This window comes from Hyla sarda, chromosome 6 (genome assembly GCF_029499605.1).
Source record: "Hyla sarda isolate aHylSar1 chromosome 6, aHylSar1.hap1, whole genome shotgun sequence".
NCBI classification, from domain to species: domain Eukaryota; kingdom Metazoa; phylum Chordata; class Amphibia; order Anura; family Hylidae; genus Hyla; species Hyla sarda.
The window spans coordinates 134,037,852-134,057,764 of record NC_079194.1 but is presented as its reverse complement, the minus strand read 5'-3'; the positions used below and the strand labels follow the sequence as shown (position 1 = coordinate 134,057,764).

Genomic DNA, 19,913 nt, shown 5'->3' with positions numbered 1-19,913 from the left:
GCGCTGCTCTCAAGTCTGAGACGTGACATCACGACCACGCCCCCCTCCCATAGACATGAATGGAGGGGGCATGGTGTGATGTCTTGAGCTTGGCGTGGCCATGATGTCTTGGCCTCGGGAGCAGCACCCAGCACAGAATGCCGGGGGCTGCATGGAGATTGTGGGGGTCCCAGCTCTCAGACATCTTATCTCCTGTCCTTTGGATAGGGGATAAGATGTCTAAGGCCGGAATACGACCTTTAATTACAAAAAACAATCTGTTTCAGTCCTAGACTGGAATCTACATCAGGTATTGTATGATTACAAACACTGATTATTATACAGGTAATGTAAAATACTTCTGGGTTAAAGGTAAAACGGTATATATTATAAAATTACGAATTACAATAACAATATAATCATCTATTCTGTGGCTAGATGATGAACTTTTGGAGAACAAGCATCTACAGTATTTGGCAATTTATAAAATGCAACTTGACATCTGCCGTGATGTAATATGTTAACTGTCCACAAGGTGGTAGTGTAATCCTAAATGTAAGACAGGGTGGAGGACTTCATCAAGCTGTGCTACCTACACGACTTACGTACACTGTTTTCCATGTAGTAAGTGTTTCTTAAGTGTGACACATTTATCATACTATCCCAGGGGGGTTGATAAATTTGGCTAAGAATGAAAATACGTTTTTGAATAAATAATTAAATAAAAAAATAAAAAATATAGGGTTCCCCGTATTTTCAGTATCAGCCAGATACCAACCAAGCAGCAACAGCCTGATGATACCAAAGTAGGCGAGGACCATTGTTACTGGCCCTCCCCAGCCTAAATAACACCAGCCTGTTACTGCCTAGGCCCAGGAGTACCAGTTTTGATGCTCCGGGCCTGTTGGTACCGGCTCTTCCCTGTGGCGGTGGGTACTGGGGTAATAGTTGGGGGTTAGCGCTAGCTGTTTTTGTGGCTAATAATAAGCCCGGCTTAATAATGGATTCCGTCTATTATACAGCTTCCACTACTATGCCTGTTAATAAAACAAAACAAAAAACATGTTTGAAATTTTGGTATTCCAAAAAACAATCCCCCACAAGCCCTCGTTAACCATTTTATTAATATAAAAAAAACAACAAAAAAAAACTCTAGTCATTGAAGTAATCCACCGAATTCAAAGAAGTCCTCTGCATACACGAAAATTTTGTAAATACATTTATGGTGCCTCCAGCAGTTGCTAAACCTCAACCCCCATCCCATGACAGGAGTTGTAATTAAGCAACAGCGAGCCTCCAGTTTAGCAACAGCTGGAGGCACCCTGTTTCTAAACTACAACTCCCATCATGGGAGTTGTAGTTTAGCAGCAGCCAGGGAGGCCCGCTTATCTCCCACCCGCCTGCGCCACATGACTACAACTCCCAGCATGTCCTCACTGTAAAGGCATGCTGGGAGTTGTAGTCATGCGGCGCGGGCTGGTAGGAGTTGTGTGGGTGGGTGACAGGGAATCTTGTCACCCACTCGCACATCTCCCACCCGCCTGCGCCGCATGACTACAACTCCCAGCATGCCCTTACAGTAAGGACATGCTGGGAGTTGTAGTTGTGTGGTGCACGCAGGTGACAAGCACTCCGCTCCCCGGCTCACAGGAATATAAGTTATAACACTACAGCATTGTAATTTCATATTCCCCGCCCGAAGATGTGATTTGCTGTATGGTCTTAGCCAATCACAGCTTCAGGAGGGAAATATGAAATTAAAGTGCCGTAGTTTCATATTCCTGTGAGCCGGCTGGGGAGCGGAGCGCTTGTCACCTGCGCGCACCACACAACTACAACTCCCAGCATGTCCTGTAAGGGCATGCTGGGAGTTGTAGTCATGCGGCCCAGGTGACAAACTCTCTGCTCCCTGGTCGTCTCACAGGAATATAAAACTACGGCACTTTAATTTCATATTTCCCTCCTGAAGCCGAGACCCCTCGGCCAATCACAGCTCCAGGCAGGGAATATGAAATTACAATGCTGTAATATTATATTCATGGTTGTCGGCTGGCTCCTCTTCCCACTGCCCGCCTGCATTATCACCCGCTGCCCCCCCCCCCCCGCATATACCACCCGCCGCCCGCAGTATGCCACCACACCGCCCCCCCGCATATACCACCAGCTGCCTGCATATACCACCCGCCGCCCACAGTATGCCACCACGCCGCCCCCCCCGCATATACCACCCGCTGCCTGCATATACCACCCGCTGCCTGGCCGCATTTAACACCCGCCAGCTATCTACTGAAAGACTAGGGCACGCTGGGAGTTGTAGTCTTACAACAGTGGGTGGCGGGTGGTATATGCGGGCGGTGGGTGATAAATGCGGCCCGGACTTTACGCTCCTTTTTTAAGTCAAATTTTTTTGGTACAGATTTGCGACTTTTTAGGCCGTTTGCGACTTTAAGTGCGACTTTTTAACAAAAGTCGCAGTTAGTAAATCCCTGCCTACAGCTAAGTAAAAAACAGAACGCGTGTAAAACAGCCCGGCGTACCACTAAAAGTCGCACAAAGTTGCGACAAATATACACCAAAAATTCTCTGTAAATCCCTTGATAAATTCCCCCCAAGTTCTTTACAAAATCTGTGGTCACTTGCCATAAATCTTAGGCCCTGGTCAAGGGGTCAGTTGACCTCATGATTGTCCTCAGTTGTACACATCTCCCAAGTGTCCTTCTTTGCTCCTTAAACGTCCCTCTTGTAGACTTGAAAATTAAACATTAATATTAACATTAATACACTTACTATATTGCCTGACAAACTAAGGTTCTATCATTTAGTGCAATTTGGATGATACCATTTTTATTTTACAGTGATTTTTGTGCTAATATTTAAATATAAAAGCTATTTAACTGTTTAGATATACCTAAAAAAAATTTAAAAAATGGTCTTTCGAACAATAAACCTTTACATGTCTGTCATTTAGGAAAAATTGTCGCACAGACTTAGAAAAAAAGATAAACTGATAGCATCAGCAAAAATAGTTTCAAACACTAATTTTTATTGCATTCATGGTAGAAATAGACATCTTAAAGGGGTTCTCCGGTGCTTACACATCTTATCCCCTATCCAAAGGATAGGGGATAAGATGCCTGATCGCGGGAGTCCCACCTCTGGGGGCGCCCGTGATCATGCACGCGGCACCCCGTTTGTAATCAGTCCCCGGAGCGTGTTCGCTCCGGGTCTGATTACGGGCGACCACCGGGCCGGCGGCGTGAGACCCCTGTGTGACGTCACGCTCTGCCCCTCAATGCAAGCCTACGGGAGGGGGCGTGATAGCTGTCATCATGAACACAGTGCTCTCTGCTGATATCTCTGTCCATTTTAAGAACTGTCCAGAGTAGTAGAAAATCCCCATAGCAAACATATGCTGCTCTGGACAGTTCCTAAAATGGACAGAGATGTCAGCAGAGAGCTCTGTGATCCAAAAAGAAAACCATTTTCTCTGTAGTATTCAGCAGCTAATAAGTACTGGAAGGATTAAGATTTTTTAATAGAAGTAATTTACAAATCTGTTTAACTTTCTGGCACCAATTGATTTAAAAAAAAAAAAGTTTTCCACGGGAGTACCCCTTTAAGTGTATCTCTTTGAATCCCCACATATAGATTTTATTAAGGAGTGTATGAGTCTGTGCTGCTTCCTGTCTTCAGTTATTTCTCTGTAATGCAGACGCATGGATGAGATAATGTAATGTAATATATGTGCACAGTGATGTAATATATGTACACTGCGACTTCACCAATAGTTCTGGAGTCTGGCCATTAGAAGAAGCATCTTCGTGCTGTGTGTAGTAAGGAGCATTTGGTGTGCTCTACACTTTGATGGAAAAAATCAGGGTGAAGAAAGCCCCAACTCCTGCCCCCCCAAAGAGGTCTTCAGGGGGCAGGTGTAGCCAGAGACCAGCTGCAGAGTGCTGCAACCAGGAAGCATGTCAGAGGTGTCCTGGTTGATACTGTAAAGCCCTGACAACATAAAGAGTGACATTCCTCCTAAAGCAAGACAAAATGCCCATGGAGGAGAAGGATTGGGGAATGCCTAGGGCTTGGGAGCCTGGGGCCATCCATGGTTCCCGGGTGACAGAGTGCCTCCATGGGTATAATGAAGCCAGGAGCAACCCGTATAGGTTTCAGGAGGAGTTACGTAAAGTTAAAACATTGATGGACACATGAATGAGACAGTCCTCCTAGAGGTGAAAGAAACTCAAGACTCCGGATCCAGATTCTTTAAAACATAATAGTATTCCATCCTCTTTAAAATTCTTAGATGAAGAACAACAATATGCAATAAAAACCAACGCGTTTCCGGAACACCCCTTTTTAAGGTCCTAACTATAGACAATGCAAACACCGAATAAATGTAAAATGTTGTATTTATTCGGTATTTGGATTGTCTATAGTTAGGACCTTGAAAAGGGGGTGATCCCAAAACACGTTGGTTTTTGTTGCATATTTTTGAACTTCTCCTAAGAATTTTAAAGAAGATGGAATAAACTATTATGTTTTCAAGAATCTGGATCCGGAGTGCTGAGTTTCTTTCACCTCTAGGAGGACTGTCTCATTCATCATTAGTGGCTGCTACGCCCTCGTGCAGCTGGCTGGAGTAGTGTCATGAGCAACACAGTGGAGGGGTGAGCTGAATACAAAACTTTCTTTCTTTCTACTGATGGACACAGCTTCCCAACATTCAAAAGACTAAGCCGTCAGCAAATATTAAACAACTGAAAAATGACATTAAATAGCTAGAGAGAAAGCAAACCTTTTTTTTTGGAAAGTAGTGGGCTATCCAAAGACCGGTTGAATGATGACCACTTTGCATAAAAGGAAAAGGAGAGAAGGGTGATGAGGCTCCAGCCACACAGCTGGGTGAAGAAGGAAGGAGACGCTACAGAGGATGTTGAGCAAAATCTACCCAGCAGTTTACAACAATAGACCCTATACAGTGGGCTCCCTGCAGTGCAAGCAGTGTCATCTAGCCGCAGTTCTGGGGGTTTGAGGGATGAGAGCAAAACCAGTTACCAGGGAGGGGCTTTGATTGCTCAAATCCAGCTCCTGGAGTCACCAGGTTGCCTCCTGGACACCAGGTACCAGAGAATAGGAATAAGTCTAATATGGCAGTGAGCTCGATCTTTGTTTGCAGTAACAGGTGGAGCAGGTGAGGTATTGGCAGTGAAGTCAGACATTGATATTGGTAATGGACAGTGTCAAGAGACGTGGCCCAGCAATGGGCAGTGAGGGCTCAGGTTATTAGCTTGCTCCCTATCAGGAGGAGGGGGCAGCTTTGTGTCAGAGTCAGTTGTGGGAGCCCTGATGGCTCTGAACATTGGCGCTGCTGCTCCATTGGAGTAGCGGTGTTGTCGTGGAGGAGCTGCTGGGGCCATGATGTCTTCGCCTCCAGAAAAGAGACTGGATTGAAACCTATATTTTTTTTTAGTGCCGTTGGTCCTGGTAAAGAATTAAATCAGTCTGGGGCTTTGAATGGTGGTGTGGGCAGTGGCATAGATGGAGGTATGGGGGCACATCATCTAAAATGAGTGACAATGGTTTGAGCATGGATTATGTGGAGGAGGGTGGTGAAAGGATACAGATTAGTAGGGGGGGAGTAGGGCCTGGTCCAGTTGCAATGAAGCTAAGCAAATGACGCAGCTAGGGGAATTGGGGCACCTCCCTTGTCCTCTGGCTCTAAAGATGGCAATTGGCAGTAACGTCTCTTGGAGGCCTTAAAGAAAGGGGAGAGATCAATAAGTGTACAGGATAGGGAGGTTGGTCTATCCTTTTGGATAGAGAGACATGGTCTTACAGCCTTCCGACAGGAAAGTCAGGAAATTGTATGGTCTCTCCCAACAGCTGAGCCAGGTAATGTCCGAATTAATGTGGTCCATCTGAGGTGGAGAGGCAGTGATACGTGTCCTCCAAGATCTAACGTTATTGAGTTGCTGCTGAAGTTAGGCTTCTTGGCAACTGATATGTTTGCCTTGATACATCCTTAGAGGGCTGACACCACCTATAGGCAAGGTAGGCATTGGCCTAGAGCTCCAAGTGAATGATGGCACCGCCCGGTGATCCAGGACTTATGTCCCAGATGCCCTTAAGGAGTGCAGCTTCAAACTTTGTGTGCACGTTTAAGACACACACAGAGTTAAATGCATGCTGTGGGTGTAACAGGAGAGAGTCTCGGGGCTCCATCTTGTCAAGTCAAGCAGCACAGAAAGAGTAGGAGCTGCGGGGAGAGAAGAATCTGAAGCTGTGGGGTGGTGAGTTGAGTGCTCGAGAGGTGAGTGCTGTGCTTTTATTTTTAATGAGGACTGTAACATGAGGGCAATGGGAGAGTGACATGGGGGCAATGGGAGAGTGACATGGAGACAATGGGAGAGTGACATGGAGGCAATGGTAGAGTGACATGGAGGCAATGGTAGAGTGACATGGAGGCAATGGTAGAGTGACATGGAGGCAATATGAGAGTGACATGGGGGAAAAATAGGTCCAGATCAGGGGTCCTGGAGGTCGTCGGATTCTTAGTAAATACCTTTCTTAAGACCAGTATTGGAAGGGGGGGGGGGGGGTCCTCCATGGGTATTCTCTTGTAGGGGATGGTTTTGGCCTTTCTTCCATGAATAGGAGACAGAAGGGAAAGTGAAGGATCTTTGCACACAGCATGGCCATCTTCTGGCCTATGCTACCTTGTTCCAGAGGTAATTTGCTGGTGAGGTTTGGGAATTTGGGAGATTAGGATTCCTTCACAATACAGTCCTGTCTTTCCATTTCCAGAGGCCATTGGCATTTAATGATTGTCCAAATCAGGATCTGGAGGTTGGTTTAGGACTTTTGACTTCTATCATAATCCCCTTGAAGTTTTGGGACTTGGCTTGGTGCTGCTTCCATTAGAAACTGTGTGTGAGGGACAATCTGAAGTGCAGGAGCTCTGAGGAACAGGGATGTCCCTCGGAGGAGTATGGAGCATGCTGGAAAGCATGAAGCATTTCCTGCTTCACTGTCCCTTTAATACAGAGGTATACAACAGGGTGGGCACTTCCAATGGTTCGCCTAGACTAGCTAGTCTCTCTTATGTGGAATGGACCTATAGGATATTCAGAAACTTTGGAGGCTGGGACCAGAGCACTTTATTCCTAGTCAGCTTAGTGGTCAGGTCCTAAAGGTGGAATGCACCGGGTTTAGTGTTTATGAAGTCCTCCCTTTGGATAAAGTGCTTAGGAGCATATACGGTGATCTGGTAAAGGTCAGTTTTCTGGAGTACGAGAGGCTGGGTGCTGCTAGAGCCTCTCATCTATGAAGAGGCTTTTCCTTTAAAGTGCCTTAGCCTGTTGTCTCCTTTCCTGGTGGTGGGCTGAAGCTGACACATTATTATTTTTATTTTTTGCTGTAATATATAGAAATAACGGGTTTTCAGGCACTAAACTTAAAGGGGTTATCCACCATAAGGAGATTTTAGTACATACCTGCCAGACAGTAATGGACATGCTTAGAAAGGATCTGCACTTGTCTTTGGGCTAAATGGCTATGTTGTGAGATTAGCATAAGCTAAAGCTATCTTTTTGTGAACAGGCTATTTCCTGTTTGAGTTCATTCCCTTAAACTTCAAGTCCTATGATTCCGTATTTGTCTATACAAAGATAATAAAAAAACAGCAGAGCTTCTCATGGGATAGTAGTCCTTAAGAGGTGAGTATATTCTTAAGTGCAGGTAAGGTAGTAGGGGCAATCTTGCTCACCTTTTGTGGTTGTGTGCCAGACACAACCACCTGTAAAGCTTATGGTAACGGTGCAGCCACCCTGGTATCGACAGTCAGGAAAGCCTTGGCCGATTGGCATCAATGGGTAAAATGCTAAATCCAAAGGGTCTTGGTCCAGTAAATCACAATTCGTGATATAAGAAGTTCAGTTTATTAGGATGCCAAACACAAACAGATGCGTTTCGAGGCCTAAAACAGCCTCTTTCTCAATGTTACAGATGACTTGTAACATTGAGAAAGAGGCTGTTTTAGGCCTCGAAACGCTTCTGTTTGTGTTTGGCATCCTAATAAACTGAACTTCTTATATCACAAATTGTGATTTACTGGACGGACTGCGCCAAGACCCTTTGGATTTTGCATTTTACCCATTGATGATTCCTTATTTGTAAGTGTGAAGTCACTTTTCCCCCTACCACACATCAGGTGACCCACCCATTAAAATACACCTGTGATCCTTTCCATGCAATAGACCAATGTTTTCTGACCAGGATGCCTACAATTCTTGAATGATCTCCCTCCCACCCAGCGGTCGCTCCACTCATTGAAGCAAAGACAGGCTCCCCCTGATCACTTGACTAATGATGTAATGTCTCGGGCTGCACAGCAACCTGGGAAAACCTGAGGTGACAGTAATTTTGTATGCTGTTAAAAATAAATATTGCAGCAAAAATCACAGTAGAATTGCTAGACCACCATAATACACAGGTAAAGACACTATATTATAAACTACACTAACTTTACAGCCCTAGTAGCTTAGTCAAATAAAGAGAAAATAATCCTGAAATACCCTTCTAAGCTTTAGAGGTTGTGTATGGCCGAAAAAGTCTCATTATTGTTATGTTTGTATAGTGTGGTATATGTATTTTGTTGTTTGTATAAATTGTTGTAGTCTATATAAATATTTAATATATGACATATATTGTTTGGCTGCACCTAGGGTTTGGGTTTAGTGGTAGGTTGGGTGGTGGGCTAATGAAGGGGGGGGGGGGGGTATGCAATTTTCTTGAATATCCTGGGCTGGTTCATGGACGTCTGTCATCATGCACTAGGGGTATGGGAGATGGCATCAGCTCAGGGTCAGATTGTATGTATTGCTTTATCTGCACCTAGGGTCGGGGTTTAGTGTTAGAATGGGTGGTGGGTTAAAAGAGGGAGGTTTTTTTTTATGGGACTTTGATATATACAGAAAATCCTGGGCTGGTTCATAGACATCTGTTAACCAGTTAACAGGGGGCCTAGGGAGTGGGACCAGCTCAGGGACCCCCAAATAATTGTGTTATTTAGTTTGTCTTGGATTGTGTATTATTCATTCTGATATAAGGTTTGTGCACAATTGCTCTTTTTTACATTTAATTATAGTGTAAATGGTTTGTTAATGTTATGGTTACTATAGAATATATATTTTTTAATTGTATATAGTTTTGTTTGTGTGGAGGATTGAGTGTGGGGATGGACCAGTGTTTTATTTTATGCTATGATGTTATGATTCATTATTTTTTTATGTTCTGGTCAGATATGGTTCATTTTTTTTCTGTAAATATTTATTGTTATGTTTGAAATTTTAATAAAAGAATTGCAGGCTATAACTCAGCATATGTAAAGGATAAGTCATATAATGTATGTACACAGTGAATAATTGTATAGGCTAATTCCAAATTGATATTTTAATGACAGATTAATATTGATATATTAATAATAGTATTTTTTATCTTATATTTTTTTTCCACTTGTTTCCATTCACATTACTTCTTTCCTCTCATATTCTGGCCACTTGTCCTATCTATAAAGTGCAGTAATCTATAGGGATTGTGCATCTGTTCTTTCCATGTACGAGGAAATGGAAATATTATGTCATCCTATGCTGATTGAACTTCATGCTAAACTCAACTTCTGAACTCAATTTCTGAGCTTCGTATTGTCTGTCCTATTGTAGTATAGAGGGTATACAACAATGTTTCCGAACCAGTGTGCCTCCAGCTGTTCCAAAACTACAACTCCCAGCCTTTAGCTGTCCAGGCATGCTGGGAATTGTAGTTTTGCAACAGCTGAAGGCACACTGGTATAGAGGAGAGGCCCTGCTTTCCACAAAGTAGAGAGCAACAGCAAGCAGAGTTTTTGTTTTCTAGAGAGGGGATGCAGTAAATCAATGGGTGCCATTTGCCAATGAACACCGGCAGGGGGCAGATCTGACATGTAAAGTCCTGCAGCTTGAAGTCTAATATGAAGCAAGCAAGTATGACTGCAGCTTTGGATGTGACTGGAGTGATCTAAGAGACATGATATTACCCAGTTAAGGCCCCATTTACACTATCGTTGTCATGTGGTAGTGTGCCGGCCGCCGGGGAGAATAGCGGGAGAATAAATATTGCTTGCGCTGTCTTTTTCTCCCGCTACTCCTCTGAAAAACAGTGGCGCCCGACAGACCCCATTGACTATAATGGGGTCCATCGTGACCCTCTGTTGCCCGTTGCGCCCTGTCAAAATGATGGGCATCAAAAATAAATAAATAAAAGAGTTTGATGTCCGTTCTCGACGGGGCGCAATGACAGTGTGAAAGGAGCCTTAGTCTGTCTTGTGGAATGTACAATTCTGTCTCCAGTCAGCAAATTATTATTAACCTTAAAGGGGTATTCCAGGCAAAACCTTTTTTTTATATATATATATATATATATATATATCAACTGGCTCCGGAAAGTTAAACAGATTTGTAAATTACTTCTATTAAAAAATCTTAATCCTTCCAATAGTTATTAGCTTCTGAAGTTTTCTGTCTAACTGCTCAATGATGATGTCACGTCCCGGGAGCTGTGCATGATGGGAGAATATCCCCATAGGAACTGCACAGCTCCCGGGACGTGAGTCATCAGAGAGCAGTTAGACAGAAAACAACAACTCAACTTCAGAAGCTAATAGCTATTGGAAGGATTAAGATTTTTTAATAGAAGTAATTTACAAATCTGTTTAACTTTCCGGAGCCAGTTGATATATATAAAAAAAAGTTTTGGCCTGGAATACCCCTTTAACACTTGAGGAAGGTCCTAAATATAACTATTGGTTCTAAATAGTAAAATTGAGAGGGTGAATTAAAGAGAAACAATCGAGGCTTTATCCGAGGCGCCATGTCTGGGCACTTAAGGGATTTCCTTGTGAGTGTATTGAATATTTCTTCCCAGATGTCCTCACTCCTCAGGGACATCACATCATCCGCAGCTGCAGCTTCCACAACGCAAGGACTGGGACCTGTTAATGGTGCAGCCGCTGAGACACAAAGTTCTGGAGTCCAAGCCACGACGTGGAGGACACAGGAGAATTCACTGTTTCTTCCCTCAATGATGACATAATCTCAAGTAATAAGGAAAACAGTGCTTTATAAATCTCACATCACATGACTGGAGGCAACTCAGGATGTCTGGACTACAAATCCCAGCAGACAGTACTGGAGGGTGTATATTGGCTACATACTTCTTGTTACATTCATAGGCCTGCAGCATTGTGGTCTGGTATTAATTACTATAGAGGCTTAGTTTCAGCAGTAGAGCAGACAATATCATAAATGTTAGTTTTAGATACATGGCTTTTTGGATATGGGAAGGACCGTGACTTTACCTTTAAAACAACTCCAACTACAATAAACACAATCTATCAAAACAATGCACTAAACACTGTAGGGGGGGGGGGGGGAGGCCATAAAAACTTTTTGGGTGTCGAAAAGGGCCACATCTTATACACCAGCAGTGCAAACAAACAAAAAAATCTCTTGTTCATGGGATACTTATTTTCAATTACTTCTTAGGCTAGTTTTACACCATGGTGTTCATTTGCTTTATGTGTCGAGAAATCTCAACCAATTGAGGTCACAGCCAGATCCAATTTGTATAAATTTCATTACAGCAACTCTTATTGTGACTCAGTAGTGTGTATGGCCCCTATGTGCCACCATTATGCACTCCCATAAATGTCTGGGCATGCTCATGATGAGATAATGGATGGTACCCTGGGAAATCTCTTCCCTGTATCTGTGGTACTGCCTGGTGGCATTGGATGCACTGAAACATAATGTCCCAGTGGTTTTCAATGGTATTCAAGTCTTGTTAATGTGAGGGCCAGTCAATAGAACATGTGGTCAAGCATTGTCCTGCACCACAAGGAACCCAGGCTCCTCAGCACCAGTGTAAGGTCTGACAATGGATCCGAGGGTTTCTTCCTGGTACCTAAGAGCAGTCAGGGTACCACTGGTTATCACATGGAGATTTGTGTCGTTCTTCAAGGATATGCCTCCCCATGTCAGAACTGACAGAGCGCCAAACTAGTCATGCTGAATTATGCTGCATGCAGCATATCATTCTCCACATCATATGTTTAAAGACTGTCGCAAGTGCTCAGTGTAAACCTCCCATATTTAAAGAGAACAGGGCTCCAATAATGGTCCTCCCAATTCTGGTGTTCTCTAGAGAATGCCAGTTGAGCAGCATGATATTGGACATCCTATAGGATGTTGCGCACTTATGCCACCCTGGTGCAGTCCGTTTCTGGCAGTTGGGTCAGAGACATACACACCAGAAGCCATTGGAGATATTTTCTATGGCAGGGTCCTTTCCGTTCATGTTTGCACAAGGGAGAAGATTCCTACCCTGCTGCTGGGTTGATGCCCTTTTGTTTCCGTGGCCAGCTCTCATGGTATAACAGCCCACGTATGGAGGTACCATCTTAAAGAGCTGGACCATCTGTGCAACCTGATTGGGCTGCGTGTACCTCCTATGGCTGCCAGTAGGGACAAGGACATAAGCAAAACACAAAACCAGAGAAGAATCAGTCAGGAAGAATTAGAACAGAATTATTGTCAGTGGCACCATCTGCATAACCATTCCCTTTTACAGGATTGTCTTGCTGTTTTGTGCAAAAATGTTATATTTTTACAGTGCCCTTGCCACAAAAGTTAGCATACAGGAGTGGGGCCCCTGGTGTCAGCCATATTTAATACAGCATATGCCAGACAACTGGTGTAAGCAGTAGCGGAAATCTAGTCCAGCTCCTTGCTTGCATAGATTTGAATCTGAGGCACATGGGCAGCCATGGGATACAACTGATTTATTAAAGAAGAATGCACCTCTTTATAAATTAAGAGTGGAGTACTACACCGCAGATTAGCTAAAAGTAAATTTGCCCCTTCATATTTTTGAGTAGAGTAAATGAAGAAGGCTCCATCACTGCTCATGAAAGGATTATAGCTCATGTATATTTATCTGAGGAGTAAGTGGAGTTATAGGAGCCAGGGTCTTATTACCTTTCTGCATTTGGTTGTAATCTTCTCATTATTTCGGGGTTTAATCTCCAGTCAGTACTGAGCAGCACAAAGCACTGGCTCAGCTGTAATTTGAGGCTTCCTAAACCATTTCCCTTATGTACCAGTCTCAGATCTAAAGCCTGGGCTTTGAAGGGTTAATGGGCTGACCGTAGAATCAGAGATCACAGACAAAACCTAGCATTGGATTAGTAATTTAGCAATAGCTAAAGTACCACTATATAGATGATATAAATATATCCCACACAATAGGTAAGCCCTAGGTAACTATTACTAACCAAGTAATACAGTATGTGTCCAAATGTGTCAAAAACTAACAAAAAACCTGCAAGAAAAATGCACCTGGGACTGCCGTGATGCGCTTTAACCCCTTAAGGACCCAGCCCATTTTCACCTTAAGGACCCGGCCATTTTTTTGCACATCTGACCACTGTCACTTTAAGCATTAATAACTCTGGGATGCTTTTACCTTTCATTCTAATTCCGAGATTGTTTTTTCGTGACATATTCTACTTTATGTTAGTGGTAAATTTTTGTCGATACTTGCATCATTTCTTGGTGAAAAATTCAAAAATTTGATGAAAAATTAGAAAATTTTGCATTTTTTTTATACTTTGAAACTCTCTGCTTATAAGGAAAATAGACATTCCAAATATATTATATATTGATTCCCATATACAATATGTCTACTTTATATTTGCATCATAAAGTTGATATGTTTTTACTTTTGGAAGACACCAGAGGGCTTCAAAGTTCAGCATCAATTTTCCAATTTTTCGCAAAATTTTCTAAATTGGAATTTTTCAGAGACCAGTTCACTTTTGAAGTGGATTTGAAGGGCCTCATATTACAAATACCCCACAAATGACCTCATTATAAAAACTGCACCCCTCAAAATATTAAAAATGACATTCAGAAAGTTTGTTAACCCTTTAGTCGTTTCACAGGAATATCAGCAAAGTGAAGTAGAAAATTCTAAATCTTCATTTTTTACACTCGCATATTCTTGTAGACCCAGTTTTTGAAATTTTACAATGGGTAAAAGGAGAAAATGCCCCCCAATATTTGTAACCCAATTTCTCTCAAGTAAGGAAATAACCTCATATGTGTATGTAAAGGGTTCGGCAGGTGCAGTAGAGGGCTCAGAAAGGAAGGAGCGACAATGGGATTTTGGAGAGTGAGTTTTTCTGTTATGGTTTTTGGGGGGCATGTCGCATTTAGGAAGCCCCTATGGTGTCAAAACAGTAATAAAAAAACATGGCATACTATTTTGGAAACTACACCCCTCAAGGAACGTAACAAGGGGTACAGTGAGCCTTAACACCCACCAGGTGTTTGACGACTTTTTGTTAAAGTCGGATGTGTAAATGAATTTTTTTTTCCACTAAAATGCTGGTTTTCACAAGGGCTAATAGGAGAAAAAGCCTCCCAAAATTTGTAACCCCATTTCCTCTTAGTATGGAAATACCCCATATGTGGATGTAAAGTGCTCTGCGGGCGAACTACAATGCTCAGAAGAAAAGGAGCGCCATTGAGCTTTTGGAGAGTGAATTTGGTTGGAATGGAAGTCGGGTGTGTTTACAAAGCCCCCCGTGGTGCCAGAACAGTGGACATGTGACCCTATTTTGGAAACTACACCCCTCAAAGAATTTAATAAGGGGTGCAGTGAGCATTTACACCCCACTAGCGTTTGACAGATCTTTGAAACAGTGGGCCGAGCAAATAAAATATAAAATTTGTCAAACACCTGTGGGGGTGTAAATGCTCACTGCCCCCGTTGTTAAATTCTGTGAGGGGTGTAGTTTCCAAAATGGGGTCACATGTGGGAGGGAACCACTGTTCTGGTACTATCGGGGCTTTGTAAACACACATGGCCTTCAATTTCGGACACATTCTCTCTCCAAAAGCCCAATGGCGCTCCTTCTCTTCTGAGCCATTGTAGTTCGCCCACAGAGGATTTTACATCCACATATGGGGTATGTTCTTATTTTCACATCCAACTTTAACGAAAATTCGTCAAACACCTGTGGGGTGTTAAGGCTCACTATACCCCTTGTTACATTCCGTGAGGGGTGTAGTTTCCAAAATGGGGTCACATGTGCGTATTTATTGTTTTGCATTTATGTCAGAACCGCTGTAAAATCAGCCACCCCTGTGCAAATCACCAATTTAGACCTCAAATGTACATGGTCCACTCTCACTTCAGAGCCATGTTGTGCGCCCGCAGAACACTTTACACCCACCCACTTTACACCCACATATGGGGTAGTTAATTTATTTTTTTACACTAACATGCTGGTGTAGACCCCAAATTTACCTTTTCAAAAGGAGAAAAAGCCCCAAAAAATTTGTAACACAATTTCTCCCGAGCACGGAAATACCCCATATGTGGCTCTAAACTGTTGCCATGCGCATTTGAGGCCTTGTTTGGGGATTTGCATCCGCCACCAAAATACCCTACAGCAGTTTTTCCCAAACAGGGTGCCTCCAGCTGTTGCAAAACTCCCAGCATGCCTTGACAGTCAGTGGCTGTCCAGCAATACTGGGAGTTGGAGGCTCCGTTTTGGAAACACTGCCGTACAAGACGTTTTTTATTTATTTTTTTATTTTGGTGGGGACTCTGTAAGGGGTATGTGTATATGTAGTGTTTTACTTTTTATTTTGTTTAGTGTAGTGCTTTTAGGGTACATTAGGGGGTTTACAGCGGAAAATTTGCCGCATCTCAAACTTGCTGCAGAAAAGTCGCTGTAAACCCCCTCCCATGTGAATGTACCCTTACATTCACATGGAGCTGTTGCAAATCTCCAGCTGTTGCAAAACTACAACTCCCAGCATGCACTGACAGACCATACATGTTGGGAGTTGTAGTTATGCAACAGTTGGAGGCACATTGGTTCTGCAACACAGAGTTTGTTACTTAACTCAGTGTTTCGCAACCAGTGTGCCACCAGCTGTTGCAAAACTAGAACTCCCAGCATCTACAGTCTCTCAGTGCATTCTGGGAGTTGTAGTTTTGCAATAGCTGGAGGCACACTGGTTGCGAAACACTGAGTTAGGGCACAAACTCACAACCAATGTCTCCAGCTGCTACAAAACTGCAAAACTCAGCATGCATTGACAGTCGAAGGGCATGCTGAGAGTTGTAGTTTTGCAACAGCTGGAGGCACACTGCTACAACTCCCAGCATGCCCTTTGGTAGTCTGTGCATGCTTGGAGTTGTATATATGCAACAGCTGGATGCACACTTTTTCCTAACTACAACTACCATTACTATAACTATAACTACAACCCCCAGCATGCACAAACTACCAAAGGGCATGCTGGGAGTTGTAGTTGGAACTTCAGCTGTTGCAAAACTACAACTCCCAGCATGCCCTTTGGCTGTGCATGCTGAGAGTTGTTGCTAAGCACAGCAGGAGGTGACCAGGCCTCACCTTCTGCTGTATCCTGCACCAGAACCACCGCCGCTTCTGCCACCGCTCCTGCCACCGGAGAACCCCGCCGACCTCCGGACAGGTAAGGGACCTCTGCCTGCCCCGATCGCCGCCCCGATCACTGTTCCAACCGTTCAATTACGTGATCGTGAGGTGGCACTCCTGCGGACAGCCCCATTCACCCTTTTTTTTTCCAGGTCACCAGAGACCCGATTGACCCAGAATCGCCGTAAATCGCCGGTCTGAATTGACCGGCGATTGGTGGCGATCGCCGACATGGGGGGGTCTCAAGGGTTTGCACGGGGTGCCTGCTGATAGATATCAGCAGTCATCCTGGTCAGGTCCCCGCTTGGCGCGCAGCGGAGACCGAAATTCCCACGGGCATACAGATACGCCCTGGGTCCTTAAGTCCCAGGGCGTCAAGGCGTACCTGTACACCCTGGGTCCTAAAATCATACAAATACATTAAAAGGATTAAAGCAGCAAGTTAAAGAGGGGCTCATGTGGTATTCAAGGGCAATATCACCTCATACAGATATCAAACAATGTATGACACACATAACACATTACACACACCATCTAGTAGTTAGAAAGTACAAAAAATATGACGCACTAAAGTACAAACTTAGACTGAAAGAGAACTTTAAGAGAACAGTGGAAAACTTTTTTTTTTATCAACTGGTGCCAGAAAGTTAAACAGATTTGTAAATGACTTCTATTAAAAAAAAAAATATTAATCCTTCCAGTACTTATTAGCTGCTGAATACTACAGAGGAAATTCTTTATTTTTTTTGGAACACAGTGCTCACTGCTGACATCACGAGCACAGTGCTCTCTGCTGACATCTCTGTCCATTTTAAGAACTGTCCAGAGTAGGAGAAAATCCCCATAGTAAACATGTGCTGCTCTGGTCAGTTCCTAAAATGGACAGAGATGTCAGCAGAGAGCACTGTGCTGGTGATTCAGCAGAAAGCACTGTGTTCCAAAAAGAAAAGAATTTCCTCTGTAGTATTCAGCAGCTAATAAGTACTGGAAGCTAATAAGTACTGGATTAAATATTTTTTTTATAGAAGTAATTTACAAATCTGTTTAACTTTCTGGCACCAGTTGATTAAAAAATTTAAAAGTTTTCCACTGGAGTACCCCTTTAAGTGCATAGTACAAATAGAAATAAGCCATTAAAATGCATTGCATACCATCAATATAATTTTTGCCAAGAAATCAAAGAAGCACAAGCCCCTTTGGATATGCCATAAATATTTGAGATGGAAATACCCCTTTAAAGCCTTTATCTGTGCATCAAAAAACGTTCTATTTGGCTGGGGGTGGCATGAAAAAAAGAATACTCCCATCTCCCTGTATGACATCATTCTTTGCTTGACCTGCTACTTCCAAATTTCAAGATGAACTCTATTCCACAAGATCTGTCCACTCAGCCAATCACTATCTGCAGCAGTCTCAGTCACTGATTGGCTGAGCCTGCCATTACTGTGGAGACAAGTCCATCTCAGAGGTAGGAAGTGGCATGACAAGCGGGAATCCAGATGGCATTACAGTGGGAGCTGCAGGGCACGGTAGGTGAGTATGTCTGTTTGTTTTGTTTTTTTCATGGTTAAGTGCCCTGAAAACCTCTTTAAAGGAAAACTGTCACATGTTTTTTCCCGCACTATCCCCAGGTACTGTGTGGATAGTGCGGGAGACGCTGATTCCAATGAGCCCTACCTTGCCCGGATCCGCCCCGGCCATTCACCTGCAATCATAGTTTTATTCTATGTGTATATCTTGCTGTAACTGGCACGGGAGGGTCTTCAGCAGCTTAACTGGCACTGACATCAGCGCCGCTTATGAATATTCATCCTCCCTCCCTCCAGCTCTCCCTCTCTTCGCCGCTCCTAACTGGAGGGAGGGGGGATGAATATACATAAGCGGCGCTGACGTTAGTGCCAGTTAAGCTGCAGAAGCCCCGCCCGTGCCATTTAACTGACACATTTCCACATATAATAAAACTACAATTGCAGGCGAACGGCCGGGCGGATCCGGGCAAGGTAGAGATAATAGGAATCAGCGTCTCCCGCACTATCCATCAGTACCTGTGGATAGTGCGGGAGAAAACATGTGACAGTTTTCCTTTAAGCCTAAATGAAGAATTTCACTATTCATGAAAAGAAACATCCCTCTCTCCTAAACTGCTGATCTTGAAGATGATGGGAGTGATGATGCTGATGATAATGATGGTGGGGGTAGTGATGGTGTTGATGATGTAGCTTTAGGTAGTGATATCTAGGATCTCTGACTTTGTTTATTTTACATTCATTTCTGAGTCTGCGCCATAAACAGATTCCGAAATTCCAAAAGATTTTTTCATTTTTCTTGGAATTTTTCCAGCATTCATTGTGGTATTTGCTGTGGACCATGCTTGGAAGGAAATCACAGGAATGAGAACGCAGAAGAGGGAGAAAAGGAATGAAAACAGAGGAAACTGAATTTAAAGGGACAAATGTCTCAACCTTGATGGTGAGGATGAAATCAAATGGTTAATATAAATGAATTCTACAAAAATACTGTAATTACTTCAAATTATTATTTGATGAACTTGCAGACTGGCTGAATTTCTGCTTTTGCTTGGATTTAATAAAATAGGGAACCGATAACTTCTGTAAATCTATGTTTCAGGATGTAGAGTCTAGCACAGTGGTCTTCAAACTGTGGCCCTCCAGATGTTGCAAAACTACAATTCCCAGCATGCCCGGACAGCCGTTGGCTGTCCGGGCATGCTGGGAGTTGTAGTTTTGCAACATCTGGAGGGCCACAGTTTGAAGACCGCTGGTCTAGCAGATGGTCCTGTTCTGGGACACACATCTGTGCGGAACTTTTCGAGGTTTGATACTTTTAGCACAAGTGTGTGATTGGCTGTATCTGGGCAACAAGGGACATTTGGGCTGAGGGTTGCCCCCTTTGGTTTAAGTCATATAAAAATACTTGCTTCCTAAATAAATCTAGAGCATTTACATAAACATTATATGGATATGCAAACTGCATTTTCTGCATAAAATATATGTTTCCGCTTGCACCAAAATGAAAGCATTCTACAGCATGCAGAGGGTTAATGGTCTTAGGTGTCTTACATTGTATTGTACAGCTGAATGATTGACCTAGTAACAAGTGGACTCCTGACAAATGAATTTAGTATCCTGTCCCAAGTCAGATAGGGGACATTGGGGGGTTTGTATGAAGGATTTTACAGTTTTTTTTTTTTTTTTTTACTGTAATTTGTCGCATTTTTCTTTATATGTTACTTTTTGCGACAATCAGTTGCGCCAAATGGTTTAGAACATTCTGACTGAATTGATGGTGTAAGTTGTGATTTCGGTTGAAATCATGCCTTGGTGTGAAATTCGTCAATTGCGAC

The 19,913-nt window shown here is 43.3% G+C and overlaps 2 protein-coding genes across 5 annotated transcripts in view; one reads left to right on the top strand and one right to left on the bottom strand.

Annotated features, from left to right (window-relative positions):
- LOC130276132 (fibulin-2-like) overlaps positions 1-19,913 on the top strand; it is a 162,804-nt gene that overhangs the window by 43,382 nt on the left and 99,509 nt on the right. Inside the window, exon 3 of one of the 2 annotated variants that reach the window (XM_056525058.1) lies at positions 18,890-19,018. The exons of the other annotated variant lie outside the window; for it this stretch is intronic. The gene's annotated coding sequence lies outside the window, so the exon portion shown is untranslated. The remainder of the gene's footprint in view (positions 1-18,889; positions 19,019-19,913) is intronic. 2 annotated transcript variants of the gene reach the window in all.
- Positions 1-19,913, bottom strand: part of LOC130276134 (troponin C, slow skeletal and cardiac muscles-like) — an 88,067-nt gene that overhangs the window by 45,689 nt on the left and 22,465 nt on the right. The gene's annotated exons all lie outside the window — the stretch shown is intronic.